At 43.4% G+C, this 4,441-nt stretch overlaps 1 long non-coding RNA gene across 1 annotated transcript in view; it reads left to right on the top strand.

The window, feature by feature from the left end:
- Positions 1-3,570, top strand: part of LOC114042801 — a 4,497-nt gene extending 927 nt beyond the window's left edge. The window contains exons 2-3 of the long non-coding RNA XR_003569028.1: positions 444-641; positions 3,210-3,570. This is a non-coding gene — a long non-coding RNA (uncharacterized LOC114042801). The remainder of the gene's footprint in view (positions 1-443; positions 642-3,209) is intronic.
- The last annotated feature ends 871 nt before the right edge of the window (positions 3,571-4,441 follow it).

Below are 4,441 nucleotides of genomic sequence, written 5' to 3'. Positions count from 1 at the left end.
CTAGTAGTAGTATTAATAGTAGTAGTGGTGCCGGTAGTAGCAGTAATGGTGGTGGTGGTAGTAATGTTAGTAGGGTAGTAGTATTAGTGTTAATTGTAGTACTAGTAATGGTGGTGGTAGTGGGAGTCATAGTTTAAATAGTAGTAGTAATGGTGGTGCTGGTGGTAGTAGTAGTAGTAGTAATAGTAGTGGTGGTAGTAATGTTAGTAGCGATGATAGTAGTAGTATCAGTGTTAACTGTAGTGCTGGTTGTAGTCGTATAAATACTAGTAGTAATGCTGGTGGGGGGTGGTAGTGGTGGTGGTAGTAGTAGTTGTAGTAGCACTAGTAGTAGTAGTAGTAGTAGTAGTAGTAGTAGTAGTAGTAGTAGTAGTGAAAACCAGCCTCTATATACTAGCCAGCACTTTGAGGTTCACAGGTGTCCTTTGACTTCTGTATTACAGGTCTCATTCCATAAGGCAGCTAGGTAGAACAGCACAGAGAGTGTGGAATCAGGAAACCCAGCATTCACACCTGGCCACAGACACTTGTGACTCTATGTGACTTGTGACACAATGGGACTCTAGGCAAGTCTCAGTTTCCTCACCTACAAAATGAGGATCATCATAACAGCCCGTTTCCCAGACTTGTTGTGAGATGGCGTAAGTAAAGCGATTTTGCCAGCTTTAACTTGCTAGCTATTATTATGACGATCCTGTGAATAAATTGGTCTGACCACTGTCAAACGGCTAACCCGATTTAGCTGGAGTGAAAGATTTCCATGGCGAAGTAGTAATAAGGCCAGATTGTGGAAGGCCTTGAAGGCCAAGCTAAAGAGTTTGGTCTTTGTCTGATGAGCGCTGGGAAACATTGAAGATCTTTTAGCAGAGCAGTAAAACAGTACTGTCTGACTCTTTCTACCTCGCCCTAAGCATGTGCTTGAAGATGCAGGAAGGGTGGAAAGTCGGGAAGACGAAAGGTGAAAGGGGGGATGGGGAAATATTTCATCATATCCCGTCTTCAAGCATCAGCTACTGCCCCAAACAAGACTCCTCCTTTCTTGGTCAAACTCCTTGAATTTCAGTAACTGAAGAGATCCAGGAAGAGCAGGAAAGGACACAGAGACAGAGGATTCCGCTGACATTTGCCATCCTGCATTGTTTACTTACTGATCATTAACTCCTTCAGGGAGGTTCCTTGTGGGTGTTTGTGCTGAAGGAACCAAGAGAAGGAATGCTAATTGCGAAATCGTGAGCTTTTCCACTGAGGCCTTTCACCTGCACTAGCTCAGACATCTGAGAGGACCAGACCGGATGGGAGGGAGGGCACAATTAAATGAAGTAAATTTCTATTAAGGAAGTGCCTACCACTTGGATCTGGAGCTACACTCAGAGTCAGGAAGGCCTGGCTGTGTGACCCTGGCTAAGTCATTTGGCTTTGGTGAGTCCCCAGGCAATTCTTAAAATTATAAGCTATGGGTGTTGACCTGAATTGGTAGAGGGAAGGTTTGGTTACTTTGAAAATAAGCAAATAAATGAAATCCCTTTCTGCTCTAAATTTTAGGATCCTATAAAATCTAGGTGTTAGTGCCCTGTCCTGGCTCTGGGTCCCTTTGGCTCATGCTATCCACAGGCTATCCATCTGGGGCCAAGAACAAGCTACTAGACAGGAGGAGAAGTATGCAGAAAGCTATCTGGGAGCATTGTGAAACGCTGATATGAATTATGAAAGGAAATCTTTATGAAGGAGTCAGCCCAGCGCCCCACACTTTTAGAGATGAAGAAACTGAGATGATTAGAGGCTTCAAAGTAGCATAGATTAGAATCTCCAGCAGACCTTTCCAATATGCAAATACTAAAATCAAGTCAAATCAGCAAATCTTTATTTATAATAAGAATAATAGCCAAGATTTACATAGCGCCTACTATGCGCCAGGCACTACACAGAGCACTTTACAAATATTATCTCATTTGATCCTCACAACAACCCTTCAAGGTGGATGCTGTTATGATCCCCATTTTACAGATGAGGAAACTGAGGCAGGCAAGGATTTAAGTCACTTGCCCAAGGTCACACAGCTAGTGTCTGAGGTCAGATTTGAACTCAGGTCTTCCTGACTCCAGCTCTCTATCCCCTAGCTGTAAAGTGCTGAGGAGGGGGTGGTGAGGAGTAAACAAAACTTAATAAAATCCAAACCCTGCCCTCAATAAATTTATAATCTGGGTGAGGAGACAAGTTTATAAGCAGATGCAGTTAAATGATAACAACAAAAGATTTAAATAATAAGTCTAAACTATGGTAGGAGATACTAAGCAGTATATCCATTATATAGAAAATCCATTCAATAGGAATTAAGAGAAAGAAAGGCTGACTTTAGGCTGGGATGGCCAGGCAAGGCTTTACAGAGTAGACAGGATTGCAGCTAGATTTGGAAGGATGGGGAGGAATTAGATGTTAATAAACTGCCCTATGGATCAACAAAGTCACATCCTGGTGACTTTAATCACCAGGGGAATCTAAGGCCGGGGTGGGGAATCTTCGGCCTCGAGGCCACATGTGGCCCTCTAGGTCCTCAAGTGCAGCCCTTTGACTGAATCCAAGTTCCCCGCCCCTGATCTAGGGAGATCATGGCCTCTTTCCCTGGCCACCATGACCCCTGTAGAGACTCTTCCTATTAGAATAAAAACTACTTGACATGAATTCCTATAGCATAGGACAATGCCTGGCACATAGAAAACACTTAATGCTCATTGATTCATTAGTTCAAACAGATGGGAAGGAGGGGAAGGACATTACAGGCCAGTGCGACAGAATGAGCAAAAGCGTGGAGGTGAGAAAAGTACAAGGTACGTTGAGGCACAATAGCGAAACCAGTTTAACCTGAGTAAAAGATTTGTGCGTTGACATACTGAGAAAGTTGGAAAGGTAAGTTGGAGTTAGATTGTGGAAGGCCTTGAATGCCTAACTAAGGACATTATCTTGTGGGCGCTTGGGAATCATTGAAGAGTTTATGGCAGAGATTAAGCAATGATGTACTGCAGCCCCGGGTGGGCTTTTCATTGTTAAATTTTCAGAGCGGAGCTTTTGCACCTTGGAAATCCCCAAAGGTACAAATCAGGGCTTGATCTATTTTGTTGACTGTCTAAACTTAAGTAAGTGATGGAGAAGATATTAATACGCCAAATTAACCTTAAAAGTGTGCTCTGAAGTCTTTTTTTTTCTTTTTCCAGAGAACCAGTTGTTAAACATTCACCAGCCCAGTGCAGTTACTGAGGATCTGTGTCACGTAGAAGTCATGGTTGGAGTTGGGGGTGCCGAGTGAACCCTCCACGTAATTAGATCTGGTTACATCCATCTCTGCTCAAAAATCCTCACTGCTTCCTTATTGCTTATCCAATGAAGTTCAGAATTTTTTCACCTGGTATTCAAGGCCCTCTAGAATCTTTCACCCTTTTGCCTTGCCAGATTTATCTCGTATTATTCCCCTCCATATACTCTAGGCTCCAGCCAAATTAGACTCCTCAGGGGCTGCTTTGTGGTGCAGCCCTGGAGTCAGGAAGACCTGAGTTCAAATATGACCTCAGACACTTATTAGCTGTGTGACCCTGGGCAAGTCAATTAACCCCAATTGCCTCAAAAAAAAAAAAAAAAAATGGACTCTTCTTTGTCTCCTGAACATACTTTGCTGCTTGTTAGGTTTTGGGTGGTTGTTTTTTGCTCACGTTGTCCCCTAGGCCTGGTTTTCCTCCCTGACCTGCTTCATCCACTGAGAAGGTACAGGCAAGATGATTCCCATTCTTATCAGTCTTTTAAAATCCAGCTGAAATGTCAGTCCCTCCCTGAAGCTTTTCAAACATGCCCCTGTTTAAAAAAAAATAAAAGAAATTTTTTTTTTATTTAAAAAACTTAAAAAAGAGAGAGAAATCTCAAACATGGCCCTGTTGCCACCAACTTTCCCCTTAGACTTCAGCACATTGCTTTGCGCCTATTTCTGCTCAGCCATCCGGGTTTGCCCCCAGGTTTGTTGGCATCAGCCTTGACTCCTCATCCTCACGCTCACCTACCCCACATAGCCAATGGTCACCTAAAATCATTGCTGCGAACATAGCTCTCTCTCTCTTGTCCTTCCCCTTCTCATCACTCACCAGGCTACCAGCCTCATCCAGGCCCTCATAACCTCTCACCTGGACTATGGCAATAGCCTCCTTCTCAGCCTCTCTGCCTCTCCAGTCTATAGTCCATACAACCACACAGGTGTGGCCAATGTAATTCCCCTACTCAATAAATTCCAATGACTCCCAATTACTACTGAGATAAAACATCAACTTTGCTGGTAGGAATTTAAATAACAACTGGGCCCCCAAAAACTTTTCCAGCCTTATTGCACTTTATGTGCATTCATTCATGTGCACTGTGCACCTGCCAAACTGACTTTCTTACTGTGCTCCATTTCTCAACTACG

This window comes from Vombatus ursinus, unplaced genomic scaffold, assembly GCF_900497805.2.
Source record: "Vombatus ursinus unplaced genomic scaffold, bare-nosed wombat genome assembly UNPS02014768.1, whole genome shotgun sequence".
Taxonomy (NCBI): Eukaryota; Metazoa; Chordata; class Mammalia; order Diprotodontia; family Vombatidae; genus Vombatus; species Vombatus ursinus.
This window is presented reverse-complemented; position numbering and strand designations above follow the sequence as displayed.